General features: G+C 42.5%; 1 long non-coding RNA gene across 15 annotated transcripts in view; it reads right to left on the bottom strand.

Annotated features, from left to right (window-relative positions):
• LOC138759553 (uncharacterized) overlaps positions 1–21,500 on the bottom strand; it is a 596,266-nt gene that overhangs the window by 137,970 nt on the left and 436,796 nt on the right. For 14 of the 15 annotated variants that reach the window (XR_011354926.1, XR_011354930.1, XR_011354928.1 and 11 more), the window contains one exon: positions 3,337–3,461. This is a non-coding gene — a long non-coding RNA (uncharacterized lncRNA). Of the gene's footprint in view, positions 1–3,336; positions 3,462–8,623; positions 8,716–21,500 lie in introns of those variants that run through there. The other variant, XR_011354933.1, reaches the window with a different exon arrangement.

Genomic DNA, 21,500 nt, shown 5'->3' with positions numbered 1-21,500 from the left:
TCTCTGAGGCGGCGTCAGATCATCATTCAAGAGGGTGAACCCTCGCAAGACATCAGGCCCTGATGGCGTACCTGGCAGGGTACTGAAATTCTGTGCCAACCAAGTAGCTGGAGTGTTCACGGACATTTTCAACCCTAATTCTGATAAATGATATGGGGATTGCTTAAAGTGGAATGTGAGCTAAGGGGGGCAGTTTGAAAACTACTGCTCCAGATGATATTGAGTGTTTTGTTAGTCCTTGGCTGTTAAGAGATTTCCTCTTCTAATGCTATGTTTTTTGGGGCACAAAATATTACAGCATGCAGCAAATTATAATAATCTTGCAGAACCTGCCAAGGCTGCGTTGTAAATATCTCAGGACTAGCTATTTGAAGTGCTAACTTCAAAACATCTTTCATTTGATTCGATAATGATCCTTGAGGCTGGATGAGCTGGCCTCTGCTCAGCTGCTGTTCCTGCTTGACTCATTGGTGTCAGGAGCTCCAGCTGAAGAGATTAGTCTTCATCTCCTGGAAGTCGTTCATGCAATGTGTCTTCCTCCATAAGTCCTGATACAGGAGGTTGCTTTCAAATGAAGGAATCATGACTGCTGACTTGCAAATGGAAATTGGGACATTTTCCCAAGAAACAGATTTCACAAGGATACCTTGAAATAATTAAATCTTTCAAAATATAAGGCCAGGGTGTAGAAGCTCTATTGAATTAAACTTGTCAATAATAATGATTGGAACTGCATTCATTAATGGCCCAAACTTCTCATCGTGAAGGAATCATCAAGCTGGTGTGATCTTGACATTTCCTTTGTTCTCTTTAGTCATTATCTCTCAGTGTTTTCACTTTGAAATAGTTATTCTAATGTTTTTGGGAATTACTTTCATTTTAATAAAAAGCTCAGAAACACAATTTTGAAAGGCATGGGCCTGTGGGATTGTTTGAACCAGCTCATCATCACAACCTCAGCAAATGAACAACCACAGTATTAACTGAGCCTCCAGAACTCTTTCATAACCCTTTCACTCACTCTTTCCTCCAAAAAGATGTTCTTTCGAACTTGATTCTTTGACAAAGTCTTTGGATGTCTACTCCAATATCTCAATTGAGAGTTCAGTGCTTTTCTCTCATTTGATAACAGTTAGCGCAACGCTATTATAGCGCCTGGGACCAGGATTCAAATCCGGCGCTGTCTGTAAGGATTTTGTACATTCTCCTTGGGTCTGCGCAGGTTTCCTCCGGATGCTCCAGTTTCCTCCCATCTTTCAAAAATGTACCGGGGGTTGTAGGTCGATTGGGTGCTATTTGGCGGCACAGGCTTGTGGGCAGAAAGGGCCTGTTATTATGCCATATCTCTAAATTTAAAAAAATAATGTTCCTATCACATATCCAGAGATGTTTGCACCATGTTACAGGTGGTTTAAAGGAAAGCTCTTGCTGTAATCTTATTGAAATGAATAGGCTTATTATTGTTGAAGAGTCCAAAACCAGTGAGCTGCAATCAGCTGTTTGCCAAGGGATGGAGTCAAACCTGGTCTATTTTACATAAAGGCAGCAAGTGAAGCCACAGCAAGTGTTCATGCTAGCCAGTCCCAGCAATTTGGAGCTTAGACAATATACTTGCGACTGTGTGAGCTTCCTAAAGGAGCTCTGACAGGTTACATGGCTACCGTACATTGCTCTTGATGCAGATAGGTGGTAGGAGAGTCTGAGTGGAACATATGGACATTTAAGAGAGATGGGTTAGATGGAAATCAGTGAGAAATGAAATTAATAAATCCATGGGAAATCCTATGAGTTGGGCTTGAGTGGATGTGAGGCATTTGGTTCACATATGCAAATAAGTCGATGCCTCCTTTACCAATAATGCACCCAGTGGATTGGCAGGTAATGACACACATGTCATCAACTAGAGTAAAACCCCCTGTATCCAGCATCTATGGGGATTGGTAGATGCCGGATGCGAATTTGCCAGTTGCTCAAAATTGTGTGTTGCATGGATTAGTGAACTGACCGCTAGGGGGAGCTGATTTAAAACTTTAGTATTCTTTACCTATTTATTTTCTGTGATATTTTGCTGCTTGCTTGAATTGTGGATAACGGGATTTTATTGTTTAGGGGCCAGAATTGAAACTAACGTGTGTCACCATCAAATTCCCCAACCATTACTGCAATGACAGTAGATATATTAGCGATATCTCGCTAATCGGGCACACAAAACTCAAAACGGTCAACCAGTTTACCTATCTCGACTGCACCATTTCATCAGATGCAAGGATCGACAATGAGATAGACAACAGACTCGCCAAGGCAAATAGCGCCTTTGGAAGACTACACAAAAGAGTCTGGAAAAACAACCAATTGAAAAACCTCACAAATATAAGCGTATACAGAGCCGTTGTCATACCCACACTCCTGTTCGGCTCCGAATCATGGGTCCTCTACCGGCATCACCTACGGCTCCTAGAACGCTTCCACCAGCGTTGTCTCCGCTCCATCCTCAATATCCATTGGAGCGCTTTCATCCCTAACGTCGAAGTACTCGAGATGGCAGAGGTCGACAGCATCGAGTCCACGCTGCTGAAGATCTAGCTGCGCTGGGTGGGTCACGTCTCCAGAACGGAGGACCATCGCCTTCCCAAGATTGTGTTATATGGCGAGCTCTCCACTGGCCACCAAAGAAAAGGTACAAGGACTGCCTAAAGAAATCTCTTGGTGCCTGCCACATTGACCACCGCCAGTGGGCTGATATCGCCTCAAACCGTGCATCTTGGCGCCTCACAGTTTGGCGGGCAGCAACCTCCTTTGAAGAAGACCGCAGAGCCCACCTCACTGACAAAAGGCAAAGGAGGAAAAACCCAACACCCAACCCCAACCAACCAATTTTCCCCTGCAGCCGCTGCAACCGTGTCTGCCTGTGCCGCATCGGACTTGTCAGCCACAAACGAGCCTGCAGCTGACGTGGACTTTTAACCCCTCCATAAATCTTCGTCCACGAAGCCAAGCCAAAGAAAGAACAAAGAGATATGATAACCGATCTCCTTTGATCATGAATGCAACTGCAGCATGTTCAAATTCTCTGTCAGTGAAGATCTTTTTTTTCAGCTCCCAGGTTTTGCTAGTATGTTTAAAAAGGCAACAAAGAAAAACTGCTATCCAGAGAGTGAATACAGCCTTCAGGAGAAGGAAGAATTGTAAAAATATCACATTTTAAGGAAAATTTTAAGTTTGGGTCCAAAAAAAATCACATCGTGAACAAAGCATCGTCGTGCTAAATTGGGGTTTCAATAAATGATTGTAGTTACAGTTGAAATTAAAACACAAATTAATGTTTAATAAACTGACCTTTCCTGCTCCTGGCAGCAGCCCAATTCCCCATTCCCGGCGGCAGCTTGATGCCCGAGCCCCAAAACTCATCGCGTTATATCCAGATTCACATTAAATTGGGATTCCACTGTACAAGAATGTTACTGCAAAATTTAAAAAAAACAGAAATTAAACCACTAGCTCAAAAAGTCTGCATTGAAAGAAAAATGTTAACAAGTATTGAGCAAATATGCTATTAGATTAAAATATATGATAAATGGGAGAGGACTTCTGACATGAACTCATGCACCTAAACACCTAAAGTCTTATCCACCTTCCAGTATTAAAACAATCTCTATAATATAGTGTCAGACTCTACTGCCTTCAGTTTTGATTTCTGTGTGAAGAAGTGAGCTTATTTTATGCTGACCTGCACAGCAATGTTGGAGCTGTTGTCCTAGACCAGCAGCAATAGAAATTCACCAAGACAATGTTATTTTTAAATAATATTTTTATTAATAATTACGAATAAAATCCCATCTTAAAATTAACCCCAAGTATGCGCAAATATATGTGTGTATGTGCATGTGTGCACATGCGTGTGTATTACCCAAACCATTACAACTTAGTCACAATTCTGGAAAATCTATTTGCAAAGTTCATTCTTAGAGATCCTGTGTTGAAACTCAGAAATTTTTATCACTGTAGCATAGATGAAATGGGTGGGATTTCTCTAATACATGCCTAATGTGTGTATGTTATCAATTTGGCCTTGGCTTGAATCAGAACCAATTGAAACAATTACAAGCTTCTGTTTTTTTAGTGAATGTTACTTTTGGGGTTGGTTCAGGGTGTAAAACACTCACAGAGTTCATGACATTTTCCAGACAGCCTGGCGCCACCCAGTCCAAACCATAAACAAAGTTAATGCTTTGAAAGAACAAAAAGACAATGATTGTTTATTCAAGAAAAACAGGACATTTATAGATCATATAATTATGACATGTATTTGAGACACGAAGAAGCAGCATGGAGTATTGATCAAGCAAGTCATGTGATTGAGACACTGAAGAAGCAAGATTGATTAATAAGTAATCAGAGATCTACAAGTGAAAGAAATTAAGTGGCTTTGTGAAATGGACACTTCTACTGTTTCTCCTTGTCAGGGGAAAACAGTAATCTCCTGTGACCAATGTAATGGTCATTTCTGATTGACCAATATCTGGATTAAAGAAGTAGGAGAATTGCTTCATTGGATTGTGACTATTCTGATGGTCATTTTGTCTGTCCCCTTGCCGGGTTCTTGGAAACATCATGGAAATCACACATTTCATTTCCCCTGCAAGGAAGAGGGGAATTGTGACAATCATTCATATTAAAGAACATTTCTTTGGAAGCAACCCAACAAGGATTTGTGAGTTTTGAGCAGTCTGATCATTCAGTGTCTCATCTACTTCATAATTACTTCTGAACATCAGTTTAAAATTTCTGAGTTTCAACACAGGATCTCTAAGAATGAACTTTGCAAATAGACTTTCCAGAATTGTGACTAAGTTGTAATGGTTTGGGTAATGCACTCGCATGTGCACACATGCACATACACACATATATTTGCGCATACTTGGGGTTAATTTTAAGATGGGATTTTATTCGTAATTATTAATAAAAATATTATTTAAAAATAACATTGTCTTGGTGAATTTCTATTGCTGCTGGTCTAGGACAACAGCTCCAACATTGCTGTGCAGGACAGCATAAAATAAGCTCTCTTATTCACACAGAAATCAAAACTGAAGGCAGTAACAGTGCTGGAAGCATTAACAAAGAATATTATTCACAACATTTCACTTAACACAGTTACACCATGCGAAGTTCAGCGTTGAAGTAATCCTAGGCTGAACTGAACTGACAGCAGTTGAAGTATCTGGTGATCAGATGCCAGCACATCTGAGTGCCTAGTTCACCACAACACTCACTATTAGGGAAAGTGGCGGAGCATGGATGTGCTGTAGAGTGGGACCAAATGCTGAGCAAAGATCATTTACAATTTACTCCCACAGCCTTATGGCAGGGACCAGTGTTGACCAAACATTGAATTGAATATGGTTACCATCCTGTGCAAAAGGTAAATGCAAAGAATTTACCTCATGCCAATATTTTTAATTATTTGTTCATATTTTATAGTGTTTTAATTAAATATATCTTTAAATTTAAAAAAATGAGTTGGCTAATTCCATCTTTTAACTATTTTTAATTGTTTCAATTTTGGAGCATATTCCAAAGACTCTTTCAGCAGCGAGCTGCGAAAAACCCCAATTAGGGGTGGGACCCCAGAGGTTCACCTCCTGCCATTTCCTCACTATTGAGAGCTTGCTCTACCTCACAGGTGCTTCTCTGATGCGTGGGTAAGTTTGGTGGCCCCTGCACTTGGAAAAAGAAAGAACAGACAGCTAAGGCACGTGGAAGGAGAATGGGCCCATTGCACCCATGGAGTGCATCAACTAACTTTGGGCATAATTAGAATATCTAAGTTCAATTTTATATTTTATTTGCAACATAGAAGAAGCCACTTTATGGCTACTGAAACCCAATTTCCCTCAATTAATCTACAACCCGTAATCTACAACCCGTACGTTCTGGAGGGCGGGAGAAAACAGAGCACTCAGAGGAATCTCAGACAGACACGGGGAGAACGTGCAAACTCCTTACAGACAGTGCTGGAATCAAGCCTGGGTAGCTGGTGCCTTAATAGCATTGACTAACCAATATGCTAACCGTCTCGCTCTTCTTCGCTTATCCTTAACCTCAATTTGTTTTTTGTCACGATGTCATTGGATCTCGCAGAATTTCAGTATAAGTTGTTTATTTTTTTCCAAACAACTATGTTATGGATTGAATGGGCATTTTCATCAAATAAAATGTGGGAATTCAGTTCCACAGTCCATTTTTGTTATCGATCTTCAATCCTGCTGCTACATGACGTAAGGAGAAAATTTGCAGTCAGTAGGAGCCCTCAGTTTGTAGCTGAGATATACCTTTACTGAAAATCTTAGGCTACAAATGATCCATTCAGTGGAGTAAATTTGAATGGGGAGGTCACAAATGATAGCAAAACTCATTGTATGTCACATTTTACACAGAATCCTATTAACTTGTTCCATAAGGTTCATCACAGGGTCAACATGTACTAACCATTCGCAGGCATTTAAAGAATAGCGGATGAAAATAGAAAGCTTATCCTCCGTAACATGCCCCTTTGACACAAGTTCCTGGATACAATCTACTGATGGAAAAGACCGACTTACTGACTTAGTAAACCCTTAACTATTTTTTTTACAATTGAGCATATTAATAGGTAAGAAAACTATTTTCTTTCCCTTTGTTAGTGGTTTTAAAGGGGCAGTGTTTCTGAAAATATTGCGGAGCTTCTTGTCAGAATATCACTGATGGTTCTTCATGCCAGCAAGGTAGGGGGTGGAGGAAGGGGATGGCAGGGTCTAGTTTGATTGATCTCTTTTAATCACTGTGCTTTCAGATATGGACACTCAGCTATTTTGAAAAAAAGTACATAGACCCCCTTGAAGAACAAAACTCATCCCCTGCCTCCACATATTAACTTTGAACTTAATTTTAAAGATACGGCACAGGCCTTTTCGGCTCATGAGCCTGTGCTGGCATAAACACACCATGTGACCAATTAACCCACGAACCCCATCCACCTTTTAGAACAGGGGAGGATACTGGAGCACCTGAAGAAACCCACACAGACATGGGGAGAATGTACAAACTCTCCGCAGACAGCGCTGGGTTCACTTCACTCAGTTTCCTTAAGCATTTTATTGAGAATTCAGTTTACTGACACTGTAACATTGCACCAAACTTTGCCACCCTTACATGTTGATATGGCCATCCCGACCAGCCACTCCAGGCCTGCCTATTGCTGCTGGTGGAAACTGAAAAGTTATCTCTCACTACCACATTTGCAGGGACAGGAATATGGAGCTCCGAAGGCAAAGGGTTTCAATTGCATTGGAGCTTGTTGAGATGGGCAAAAGATTTAACCTCCTGAACATGTATACTTCTAAAGTCCTTCAAAATGTTCTCCCATCTCTCAGGTCCCCATTATCCTCCAAGTAAGTGAGAAGAAATGGGATATTTTGCCCTATTTCTCGATGAGTCGTTGAATGAGTCGTGCGTTGGCAGATGCTTTCTGCCTGAATTTTCCAAAGAGATGTAAAATGGTGAAGGTTTGGGCACAAATTGAATCTATAGCAGATTGGATGTTCATTTTGCTGAGTTCCACGGGAGTGACCCAGAGTTGCCAGTTACCTCCAACTTTCACTCATCATCCCATTCCCGCTCTGGCCCTACAGTTTGTGGCCTCCTGCACTGTTACAATGAAGTTCAATTCAGGTGTTATGAACTTGGTCTTCTATCTGGTCAGATTGCAGCCTTTGCCACTCAATGGCAAATTCTCCAACGTTAGTCAATTAATTATTTCTTTCTGCCTTAATCAGAAAAGGCTTTTTCCGCCTGTTGTCATTTTGGTTCTGTTTTTGTTATTCTATTCATCTTATCTCATCTGCTCTGCCATGTCTCACATGCCCCAACACATTACACACAGATAAACCTTGACCCACTTGGATTCTCATTGTGAGAGGTATACTGTTTGTTCCACCCATTCAGATTTCAGATTTATTGTCAGAGTACATACAACTTTTTCCTGCAGGCAGAATTACCACTAATTGGTAGTGCGTAAAAAAAACTGTACAGAGCGTAAACATACAAAGAACAGTAAACAAGTAATGAATGTAAACAACTGACTGCAATACAGAGAGAACAAAAAGAAAATCAATGAAGTGCACAAGTAAGAGCCCTTAAATGAGTCTTTGATTGAGTTTGTCTTTGAGGAGTCTGATGGTGGAGGGGCAGCAGCTGTTCCTCATCCATCTTGCCGGCCACTGAAATCTATCTTGTTTTATTTTTGGCTTTTATTTCTTTGATTTTCAATTTTGATTCATTCTTCTGTTTGTCCCCTCACTGTGCCGCCAAAAAAAAAATTCACAAGCGGATGGAAATCTCTACTCTAAATTAGAACCTATAAAAGGCCAAACGCACATAAACCGAAAACACTCCGCATATTAAGAAGTGACAGAAGAAAAAATATTGTATTTAAAATGAGATTTTGGAGGAAGGTGAAAAAAGACGATCACAGTGACCTAAGAAATAACTTTATACCAAAGGATGGCTGGTGACAGATGGGGTGTAATGGAGATGGGTAATGCTGACAGAAAGAATCGCAGTCACCTTCAAAAGAACCGAGAGCCCATACTTCATGTCGATGCGACACTCCACATTTTATTTTACTTTATGGAAATGAGATCGTCACAAGGAATGAACAGCATCATGGTGTTAAATCTAAATCTCAAGAGAAAATGCACGTCAGATCAATCGATGAAACTTGTCAGCTGTACGAATATTCCTCAGCATGCTTGTCTCTTTGCAATATGACCTGCAAAAGCCCTTTCGTCATTTCCCAGTTCTGACCCCTGCTTATTAAATACGCAGTTGGTTTTAAACCTATGTTCTTACCTAATTGTCTGCACAAAGGTGCAGAGTCTGGCTGACTCATGACCTTGAATCACTTTAATTAAGTCTCTCACTTCAGAGCCAATTGGTGAATGGCAGGTCATAAATATAAGATTGAGATGAGACAGAATAGGAAAATAATTTTCAAACCACATGCTATGCCAACTAATAATGGAATATTGTGTATCCCTTTTGGATATTCTGTATTTGACAACAAGAAATAGATCCTCTGTAACAAATGTAGAAGGGATTGGCAGCAGATTGCAATTCAACTTTGTTAATGAGGGAAGTAGAAGTGGACATTGTGGTCCCAATATTCCAATGAATCCTGTCCACATTCAATATGTCTGTGAATAATAATAATAAAAAGGGCTCCAGGAAGCTTGACAAAATTGTGCGAGCTCCTCACAGCAAATCCCCTCTCTTCATAAAATACAACTGCTCTCCTCTGTTTCCTTTCACTCTAACACAGTGGTTCTCAATCTTTTTCTTTCCACTCAATCCCACTTTAAGCATTCCCTATGCCATAGGTGCTCTGTGATTAGTAAGGGATTGCTTAAGGTGTTTTGTAGGTGGAAAGAAAAAGGTTGAAAACCACTGTTTTAATCGTACCTGACTGACTCGTTATGTGCATGGTTTCAGAACTCCAAAGGAAACGGGCCAATGACAATTTTTCTCAAGCAAAATATTTCAGTAACAATTGGGTCTGGAACAATTGTTCTCAACCTTCCATTCCCATCCACATACCACCTTAAGCCATCCCTTACAAATCACAGAGCACCGACAGCATAGGGATGACTTAAAGTGGGATGTGAGTGGAAAGAAAAAGGTTGAGAACCACTGATCTAACACATTTTATGTCCATCAGGCTTGTGATCGAACTCCATAACAGTGCTGTCAACCTTCTCTTACTTTGTACCACTGTTACGTCATGATGACTGCCACACCAAGATACAGAAGGCCTACTATTGAGCACCCCCATGTCCCCTGATGACCCTTTCCTGTCCGTATCTGAGGAAGTCATGCAGGCTGCCTTCAGGAAAGTAAATCTGAGGCAAGCAACCAGTCTGGATGGAGTACCTGGCCAAGTATTAAAAACCTGTGCTGATCAACTTCACAGCTATCTTCAACATTTCACTCTGGCAGGGCATGGTACCCACCTGTTTCAAACAGGTCTCAATCGTACTGGTGCCAAAGAAGAGTGTGGTAACCTGCCGAAATGACAATTAACTAGTGGCCCTCACATCCATGGCAATGAAGTGAAGCACATCAGCTCCTGTCTGAGTGGCAACATGGATCCATTCCAATTTGCTTACCGTAGTAACAGTCTACGGCAGATGCCATCTACACAAAGCCCTGGAAGACCTGGACAGCAAAGATGCATACATCAAGATGCTCTTTATGAACTACAGTTTGGCATTTAACATCATCATTCCCTCAAAATTCACCAACAATCTGGGCCTCAGTACCCTTCTCTGTCATTGGATCCTGGATTTTCTCACCTCCATTGAGGATTGGTTAAAAGATCTCCTCAATCTCCATTAGTACTGGAGCACCACAAGTCTGCTGAGTTCTGAGCCCCTTGCTCTGCTCACTATACACCTATGTCTGTGTGGTTTGTTCCGACTGTAAAACTATTTATAAATTCGCTGATGAAACCATGCTAGTCGGTTATATAAAAAGTGGCAATGAGTCAGCATGCAGGAGAGAGATTGAAAACTTAGTTGAATGGTTCACTAACAACAACCTCGCCCTCAATGTCACCAAAACCACGGAACTTATTATTGACTTCAGGAAGGAAAAAAACAGATGTATATGATACAGTGATCATTGGGGTATCAGAGATGGAGAGAATGAGGAAATTTAAGTTCTTGGGAGTTTCTCTCTCGGAGGATCTTTCCTGGACCTAACACACTAATGACATCATGAAGAGTATTTCCTTAGGGGTTGCGGAGATTTGGCATAATCAGAAACACTGGAAAATTTATGCAGATGTACGGTGTCCGGCTGCATCATGGTCTGGTATAGGGAAACCAATACCCCTGAGCGTAAAGCCTTGAAAAAGATAGTGACATAGTCCAGGACACCCTCCACACCATCAAGAAATCTACAGGGAACGCTGCCATTGGAGAGCAACAATCATCAAGGATCCACACCACCCAGCACACACTCGATCTCACTGCTACCATCAGGAAAGAGATAATAGGTGCCACAAGGTTCACACCACTAGGTTCAGGAACAGCTGCTACCCCTCCACCATCAGACTCCTCAACAACACTCTCAATCGAGGACAAAATTAAGGATACTTACTTGTTTTGTTTAAATCCCTCTGTATTGCCCAGTCAGCTTGTTTACATTTCTTTATTTGTTTACATATATACATATCTTCTGGAGTACAGATTTTTGCACTACCAATAAGTGGTAATCCTGCCTCGGACCCAGGAAAATGAATCTCGGGGTTTTATGTGATGTCGTGTACGTACTCTTGACAATAAATCTGAACTTTTAAAATAATTTTTTGTCCCAATTGATATTTTTCATCTGGCAAATATCTTATATTTAACTTGACTGGAGAGGGAGACTTTAACCTGGGGCTCTACATGTCAACTTCCAGCCAATCCCTTTAGAAATGATGCACAAAGAGAAAGGCAGTAATGGGATTTGGGGGGGGGGGGGGGGCGGTGGACGGCAGAACCATGGAAGGCTGTTGGTCACAGTGATATGGGGAGAAGGGAGTTTTCTCAACAAAAGTGGACAATTGACGCTGAGAAAAAAAATTGAATCATAATAATTGAAAACGAAATCCATGAGCTGCACCTAAAGCCTTGTTCCATTCTTTAGTATAGGAATAAGATAAAATGGCGTCCAATTAATTAGGCTATTTTAAGTCATAATTCGGCTTTCTATCATTATACTAGTTTTTTTATATCTGCAATAATTTATGGTAGAACTCACCTCTACTCCAACCAACATAATATTCTGAGGAAAGGTTCTGGTCGTGCTTTTTAAAGAATCAACGTGCTTTTCATAACATAACAAACCATAATAAATCAATTTATTAAGAAGTTATATATCTGTGGACTGACTGAGAGTTGTATTAATCTTTGCCTCAAGATTGTTTCTCTTCCCAGCCTGACCGACAGACATTTCTCGTATTTTCTGTTTTACTTTAAATCACAGAATTAATTGGGTTAAAATTTGTCTTCAGGAACACAGCAAAATTTAGAAACTGCTTCTCTACCACTGTCCTTTAGGAATGAGTCAATGTAAACCTATTTCTGAAGTTGAGTATGCTGTGCAGCCGAGGCATTACAAATGTTTTGAGCAAAGGTATAGTCAGGACTAATCTTTAGGCCTTTGCTGTAGAATTTTGTACATGCATGGCTCTTCATGCTGACACACCACTAAAATTGCGTCAGAGCTTCCGTTTAAACGTAATTGGTTGACCTTCTTCATTTTTGTTTCTTTAAATTAGTTTTCAAATTCACTTTATTCTTCAATCCTGCATTAATTTTTCACTGCTGCTGTATGGGAGTTTTGCTTGTTTTTCTTAATGGATATTTTCCTGATTTTCTATTTTGAACTTATCCTTGATTCCACCCCCCCTCCTGCAATGCCATCCTGTTGTCCTGTTTCCTGTTCGTGCTATGTTCCATTTCCTTAGTTTTCTTTCTTTCTACTTTCATACTTCACTTTCACTTCTTTATTTCCCTTTCCCTTGTCTTTCATTTAGCCCAGTGTTTCTCAACCTTTTTCCTTCCACTCACATCCCACTTTAAGTAATCCATATGCCATAAGTGCTCTGTGATTAGTAAGGGATTGCTTAAGGTGGAATAAAGAGTTTGAAAAGGACTATTTTAATGGTACTTAATTATATGCATGATTTCATAACTCCAAAGGAAATGGGCCAATGACAATTTTTCTCAAGCAAAATATTTTTATAACAATTGGGTCTAGAGCAGTGGTTTTCAAACTTTTGCTTTCCACCCACATACCACCTTAAGCAACCCCTTACTAATCACAGAGCACCGATGGCACAGGGATTACTTAAAGTGGAATGAGAGTGGAAAGAAAAAGGTTGAGCACCACTGATATAGCCCAACCTCCTGAAGTCTGTGGTGATATGCAATTACACCACGAGATCACCAGGGGTCAGCCCAGTGACTTTGTATATAAAGCAGTCCAGAGCTACAGTCTAGCCTTCCAGGTTTGTCTTGCAGAGAGACAAGACCTCTTAGTGGACATATTAGTTTATTAAAGCTGTCTTATACTCGCACTGCTGGTGTGGTTATTGTCAGTACAATTTAATAAACTAATATCATAGCTACAAGGCTGGAAGCTGCTTCTGCTCCAACGCGCATTCCCGACCACCTGGAGACTCTTCCTGAGGAATAGAAAACAGGGACGACCAGCACGCATGTGCATCCGAGGACAGAGATGGCGAGGGACCACTGTACTGGAATCGTGGTGGAATGCGGGGAAGACCACAGAAGTACGATAGGGCAGGTAACAAAATGCCAAGAGCCCTGCCTGCCTGTGGGTTTGCCGTTAAAGACACCACCAACCCTAAACCCCGGTCCGATCAGAAAGAGGCCACTACAAACAAGGGTGGAAGGATCTCCACAAGTTGTGCTCCTGATCACCACATATGTGCAGAATTCCAGACCACTCCAGAGCCAGGGAAAGCAGACACCGTTACTGCTGGGATACCCCCTAAGCCCGCTGCAAACACCCCAAAGCCAGAGACTCAGCCAACAGCTCCAAGCGCTCAGGTTATTCCTCCAGCAGACACAAGTCCCACAGAGGCTCTACCAGTACCCCAGGGTCCGCCCTTGCTACACCTAGACCCAGAGACCACATGGAGTCTGGGAATGAACCCCGGGGTGCACCCACATTACCTAAGGGACCAGAGACTGCGGCTTAGCCATGTGTTGCGATCAGACAGGCTGCAGCTCGACCCCAGAAATCCAGGAGCCAGCATGCAATTCAGCCGCTGACAGAAATGCTTTCTGAATTACGTGGAGGGTGCTGAGGCATCGGATAAAGAGCTATTAATGCTGCTGTTAGCGCAACTGGGAGACCACCCTTACTCCCTTATACAGGATGCCAGGTCCTAACAAGAGGCAATGAGAAATTTACAGAGGCATTACAGTGAGGGGCATAGCGAACTCCACACCCGGTACAGACTCATGACCAGGTCAGCTCAGGAGTATGCGGAGGACCTTATTAGGGACAGAATTGTTGCGGTCATACGGTCCACTGAGACGAGACATCTATTGCTGGAGAAAGGAATGGTGGGGCTAAATGAGGCAGAAACTATTGTAGATGCTTTAGAAAGCACCAGGAAAGAATTGGAGGAGTACTCACAGGACCCTAGGGCTGGGACAAACGTCACACTGCTGGACTCTTTAGCCCCACGAAAAGAAATGTATGCTGCCTCAAAGGAATTCACAGCAGCAGCAGCACCCTGAGGGTCCCAAGTGCTTTTCTTGTGGACAAAGAAAGCACCCCAGAGCCCTCTGGCCTGCCAGAGAAAATGTCTGTTCCAACTGTGGAAAACGTGGGCATTATGCAAAAGTCTGCAGAAGTCCCAAGGCCACAGCCAAGGCCCATTCTTATGGTAATGAGAGGTGGGAAAGCTCTTCTTTCTCCACAGACAAACAGAAGAAGAAGAATGCCACGTGCAGCCGGCCATCTTGGTCAAATGCTACAGAGCAGAGGACACAGTTCAGGAGATGAATATTACGCCAAGTACTATCAGATGGAAGGACATGAAGGACGCACCAGACTTGCTTCCCTACACATGAATCAGGCGAGTCCACACAATTTATTTGACGCCACTGTGGCAATCAAAATTAATGATGTGAGGGTAAATTGCTTAATAGATAGTGGAAGCACTGAAAGTTTTATTGACCAGGGGTTAGTCAACTGCCTTGCCCTCCCCACACGCCCGAGTGAGGACTGGATCCTGTTAGCAGCCAGCAGCCTTGCGGCTGAGAGAAAAGAGTTTTGCAGGGTTAGTCTAGAAATCCAGGGCTCAAAATATGAAGGGTTCAAATTACTAGTACTCCTTCACCTCTGTGCCCCGGTACTATTGGGGTTAGATTTTCAGTGCCAGTTAGAAAGCATTACAATAGTTCACAACGGGCCTCACCACCCACTGCGCCTTACGAAGAAACAACAGCACAGCCTGTCTGTTCTGAACATAGAACCCCCTCCGCTGTTCACACACCTGACCCCAGGATGCACACCAATAGCCACAAAGAGCAGGAGGTACAGTCCGAGGGACAGAGCCTTCATTAGGACAGAGGTCCACAGGCTACTGGAGCAGGGCATCATAGAGCAGAGCACCAGCCCCTGGAGAGCCCAGGTGGTTGTAGTAAAGTCAAGAGAAAAACTGTGCATGGTAGTGGATTACAGCCAGACAATCAACAAATTTACACAACTAGATGCCTACCCCCTGCCACGCATAGCAGACATGGTCAACAACATTGCGCAGTATAAGGTGTTCTCCACCATAGACCTGAGGCCAGCATACCACCAATTGCCCATTAGAAACAGCGATCACATTTACACAGCATTTGAGGCAGATGGCAGGCTGTATCAATTTCTGCGACTTCCCTTCGGTGTCATCAATGGAGTGTTCCTGTTTCAGAGAGAAATGGACCGAAAAGTAGATGAGTTCCAACTCAACTCGCGGTGTTCCCCTACTTAGACAACGTGACAATCTGTGGCCACACTCAGGAGGATCATGACACAAATTTAAAACGCTTCTTCCAGGCAGCCAAGGAAAGGAACCTAACACACAACAGGGACAAATGCGTCTTTAGCACCAGGAAGTTGCCAATCCAGAGCTACACAGTGCAGAATGGGAAATCAGCCCAGACCCAGCCCGTATGCACCCTCTCCTAGACCTCCCAGTGCCACACCTGCTGAAAGCACTGAAAAGATGTTTGGGACTGTTCGCTTACTACGTCCAATGGGTCCCCAACTACGCCGACAGGGCCCACCCACTTATAAAAGCCTCAGCTTTCCCACTGTGCCCAGCAGCCACCAGAGCATTCAGGGACATTAGGGACCATATCGCTAAAGCTACCATGCGGTCCATAGATGAGTCGATCCCGTTTCAAGTAGAAACGGATGCATCCAATGTGGCTCTGGCAGCCGCCCTAAACCAAGACGGATGACCGGTGGCCTTTTTCTTGCGAACTCTGAGGTAAGACACTCAGCAGTAGAGAAGGAGGCCCTTGCCATTGTGGAAGCAGTAAGACGCTGGCGACATTATCTGGCGTGCAAACACTTCACCCTCATCATTGACCAATGGTCTGTGGCTTTTATATTCGATAATCAGAACAGGGGGAGAATTAAGAATGACAAAATCCTGCACTGGTGGATAGAGTTGTCTAAATTTAACTAAAACATTCTATGTGCGCTGTCCAGAGGTACTTGTGTCATCCTTAACCACACATCCCAGTTGCAGAGGTTGTACAATGAGCTGGGCCACCCGAGGGTCGATAGACTGTTTCACTTCATTAAAACCCAAAACCTCCCATTTTCGGTAGAGGAAGTGAGGTCAGTGAACAAGAGCTGCCCCATCTGTGCGGAATGCAAACTGCAATTTTACCGGTCAGACAAAGCCACCCTGATAAAAGCTACCAAACCTTTTGAGTGCCTCAACCTCAATTTTAAAGGCCCACTTCTGTCCAATAATAAAAATGTCTATTTCCTAAACGTAATAGATGAATATTCCCGTTTCCTCTTCGCAATCCCGTGTTCTGATGGATCAGCAGCCACTGTTATAAAATGCCTCCAACCCATCTTCAGCATATTTGGGTACCCGAACTACATACACACAGACAGGGGAGCTGCATTCATGAGCGCAGAAGTACAGCAGTACCTGCACGAGAGAGGGATTGCTACCAGCCGCACTACAAGTTACAATCCCAGGGGGAATGGACAAGTCGAAAAGGAAAATGCCACTATCTGGAAAACGGTCCTCTTGACCTTAACAGCAAAAGACCTGCCTGTTACTAGATGGCAAGAAACGTTGCCAGAAGCCCTACACTCTATACGTTCTTTGTTGTGTCCTGCCACTAACATGACCCCACATGACCGTATCTTTTCTTTCACAAGGAAAGCCATGACGGACACAATACTGCCTAAATGGATGATGACACCGAGATCTGTTCTCCTCCGGAAGCACTGCAGACCCCACAAAGCGGACCCGCTGGTGGATCAAGTGGAGTTGAGGCACGCGAACTCTCAGTACGCCTTCGTCACATTCCCAGATGGAAGAGAGGACTTGGAGGCCACCAGGGATCTCACGCCGGCCGGATGTGTGAACAACGGGGAGGAAACACAGATGTCTACAGATCAACAAGGACCGCAGCAGCAGTCACTAGAACAGTCATCCATTGAGTCACCCCAGAGGACTAGACTACCCACCCCGTAAATCAGGACCCTGGGTACGCCCGCCCCACAAAATATCATCACCCTAGACTTGATGGCAGGACCTAATCCCATACAAGAGGATCCCCAGCCCACACGGCCACCAAGAAAGGCGGAAAGGCAGACCACACTCCCCACCCCTATACCACTACCGAGGAGGTCCAGAAGGCAACGGAAGCCATGAAAGATTTTGGACATGAACTTACAAACAAGGGAAGGATGATGGGGTGGGGGGGGGGGGGCGGGGGAATAACAATTTTTTTAAGGGGGGGGTGAATGTGGTGATATGTAATTATACCACTAGGTCACCAGGGGTCAACCAAGTGACTTTGTATATAAAGCAGTCCAGAGCTACAGTCTAGCCTTCCAGGTTCATCTTGCAGAGAGACAGGACCCCTCTTACTGTACATATTAGTTTATTAAAGCTGTCTTACACTCACACTGCTGGTGTGGTTATTGTCAGTACAAAGTCCTTCTCTCACTTTCCAAATTTTACTTTCTTGCCATGTGTCTTATTTTGAACTCTTAGTGAGCTTGTAAAATGGATAAGGATGAACTTGTAAACTATTGTGCACCCCACAAAAAATTGGTATGAAGAGCAGCTAAATGAACATTTTTGTTCATCATGTTTATTTTTTCCATGTTTAGAGTCAATATTTCCCCAAATCTCACTTTTTGTTTGCATTTTTAAGTAAGACTCTCCTTGCATTTTTAATGTTGTTCTTAGCAACTGCCATTGGCCTTCTTGCATCTCCAGGCAAAGATAAAATGGCCTTCTATTCAAATTTGAAGTTCTCCCCCTCTCTACTCTCCTCCTCAGTGGAATAAATAGTTTGCAATGTTTCAATGTTTTTTCCTTCATCATATTTCCCTTAGTTTTGCCTTTTCCTGCTGGTGCTTTTCATGTCAGTTCCTCCTTAATTTACCTTTGCAGTAGCCTCCAACAGATTATGAGATCCTATGGAGGTTTCTGCTTTAATTTTTTTTTTACATATAGCATAGTAACAGGCACTCAGCCCACGAGCCCATGCTGCCCAAGAACACCCAATTGACCCCCTCCCTCAGTAAGTTTTTGAATGGTGGGAGGAAACCAGAGCACCTGAAGGAAACCCAGAACAGATACAGGAAGAACATACAAACTCCTTACAGAAAGCGCGGGATTCAAACCCCAGTCGGTGGTGCTGTAACAGCGTTCCACTAACTGCTATGCTAACCATGTCGCCCTCCACTAGTCACCCAGTGTATGTCACTAATTCTGCATAACACCAATTGGATGGAGTTTGTTACATACAACGTCTGAAGACAGTCCTTCCTCAGAACAAAAACAAATGTAGTTTATTTTCTCACAGTGCCAATATCACAGTAGGCAGATTGCTGATCAAACATTTATATCAGAAAATAAACATCCACAAAGCAACCTACCATTATTGAACAGCTGCCATCCCTCAGAATTATAACAATCCAATTGAAATTCTGAACAGCCAACTGCTCTCAGAAGCACTTATAAATCACTGTACATAAGCCACAAGCTGCCAGGTTACAGGAATGGCTGAGGGTTGCTGATGTTGGATTTTCCAAGCAGCAAATACTACATCAGGAGCTGATTGACAGTAAATTATGTCTTTGAATGATTAATGATTTATCCTGGCCCCTTCAAGACCCATAAAATCTAAAACTCCAAAAAGGAAAGTTGCCAAAGACACCCTGGTCCCACCTTTCATAAAAGGATATTAAGGCAGATTGGAACAGGCTTGCTCGGACATAGTTGAATGGCCTACTCGCAATCATTAATGTCTCAGATGATTTCTTTGGATTACAGGGTCTTGATTTGAACCGTCAATCATCACCTTGCCTCAACCATTGGGTTTTTCCAGCAGTCCATTATGTTTCATGAGCATTTTTAAATTGTGAATTTGAGTCATTTCAACCAAATATAACTGTTCTTTACAATTTACCTGTCTTATGTTAGCTTAACTCTCTTGTGACAAAAAAAATGATTGTGCACACATGAGAAAAGACTTAAGATACCTGATCTTCAGAAATTAAATTATTCTTTCAGTTTGTTTTCAGCTAATTGCCAGGCCATGCTCTAAAAATAGGTGAAGGGTTGAATCTAGCCACAGAGAGAGAGTGAAGATCAAAGTTTTGGAGGGATTCTTTGGCGAGGACAAAGGTTTGTTAAATGCTGTGGAGATGGACAGAGAGCCACTGAAGAGGGCAATATCGGATTGGGATTTTGTATAAGGAAGAATGTTGGCTGAAGAATTTTGGATGAAATAAATGAGTAAATGACAACACTACCGAGAAGAAAATCTCGTAATATGGTGCAAGAGTAACAACCTGCGTCTCAAGGTGAAGGAGATGATCTGGACTTCAGGAGGACCAGGGATGATCACCCTCTGCTACACATCATTAACTCTGTAGTGGAGATCACCAAGTTCTTTGGAGTTCATTTAGCTAATGACCTTTTGTGGACACTCAACATCTCCTCATTTGTCAGGAAGGCACAACAGTGACTGCACTTCCTGAGAAGACTGAAGCGGGCAGGGCTACCAGCCACCATCATGTCAACCCTCTGCAGGACCTCTAGCCAGCTGCATCACAGTGTGATATGGTTGCTGCAGAGAAATAGATTGGAGATCAATTCGCAGGATTATGAGTGGCAGGGAGGATCACTGGAGTCTCCTTTCCCGCCCCCACCAAACCCCCCCATCCAATCGATGTGGTCTACAGGGTTCATTGTCTGAAGAGGATGTGCAAAGTCATTGAGGACTCCTTCCACCCTGCATCTTTCAGCTGCTACCATCAGAGGAAGAAATACAGGAGTCTCAGAGCCAGCACCACCAGGCTGAGGAACAGCTTCTTCCCCACGGGCAGTGAGAACGCTGAATGACCAAAGGAACTGCTCGCACTCACCCTCCGAGACTCTCATATTTACAAAAACAAAATTTATTTTTTTATTTATTTGTACATGCATGTTATGTCTGGTTGTGTGTCTGTGTGTTTTGCACGGAGGACCAGAGAACTCTGTTTCGCTGGTTTGTACTTGTGCAGTCAGATGACAATAAACTTGACACCTAATAAAGGGAACTCTGGATTACTTGAGTTCAGAGACACAATTACATAAATAAAAAGTTCAACCTCTTTGGATCCAAGCCTGGAATTCTAAATATAGTTAAAAAAGAACTGTTTAAAGATGATATATTAAGTTGAGATCAGAGTCAAATAAGACATTTGGATTCTGGACCATTAAGTTTAATAATATCACAGAAAATGTTAGAATTATATATGAGAGAACTAACTCGTCTAATTCCCCATGGCCCATGACTGTGCAGGTCCCAGATCTTCAGGTGCATGTGTGATGAGTGTTTCCACCTCTACCTCCTTTTCAGACTGACAGTTCTTGATGACTGTCCCCTCTGGGTAATCTTTTTCTCCTCCTCTCCCCTTTAATCCTTTGACGAATTATTTTAAACTTGCACCCTCTGGCTTTTAAATCCTCAGCTAAAGCAAACCTGTCCATCTTACCGATAAGATCAAAGCCCTTCCTTCATCAAAGGAGCTTGGACAAATTTGGGTACCAAGGTGCAAAGTCTTCCCTGATACCAGTTAACAGAAGGAAAAGATTATAAATCCAGGACAATGCTAAGCACCGTGATGCTGATGGAATCCGGAATAGTGCAAATAACATACATTTTCAAAAGACGTAATGCCACTGCAATACTCTATTCAAATGTATGTTTCAAAGCAAAATAGACCAAAGCCAAATTCACAAAAAAACAGATGCTGCAAATATATCAAAATTTGCTAAAATTTAAGCTAGCAGAAGATAAAACACTTTATAGTTTGTTGAAAGTAATAGTGCCCGTACTTTTCAAAATGCTGTTCGAATAATAGATTTTTCTGACACTTATGTCACATTAGTGGTTTGTTATTAGTGTTTAACAGTCAGGGTGTGAAAGGTAAGATCGGTTTCAGCAAATGAAAGGAAAATTGTGAAGATTGAGTCACAGCCCTGTCTAATTTACTCAAATCCTCTGGTCAAATCACCTTTGAAATGTTTTGCTCTGAAGTTCAATCTCACCCATTATGACATGTAAAACTAAAGCAAAAAAAAAATGTTGAAATGAATTTAAAATTCATTAAGGAGGCAGAAAATTAAAGGT

The sequence above is a fragment of the Narcine bancroftii genome, chromosome 3, assembly GCF_036971445.1.
Source record: "Narcine bancroftii isolate sNarBan1 chromosome 3, sNarBan1.hap1, whole genome shotgun sequence".
NCBI classification, from domain to species: domain Eukaryota; kingdom Metazoa; phylum Chordata; class Chondrichthyes; order Torpediniformes; family Narcinidae; genus Narcine; species Narcine bancroftii.
This window is presented reverse-complemented; position numbering and strand designations above follow the sequence as displayed.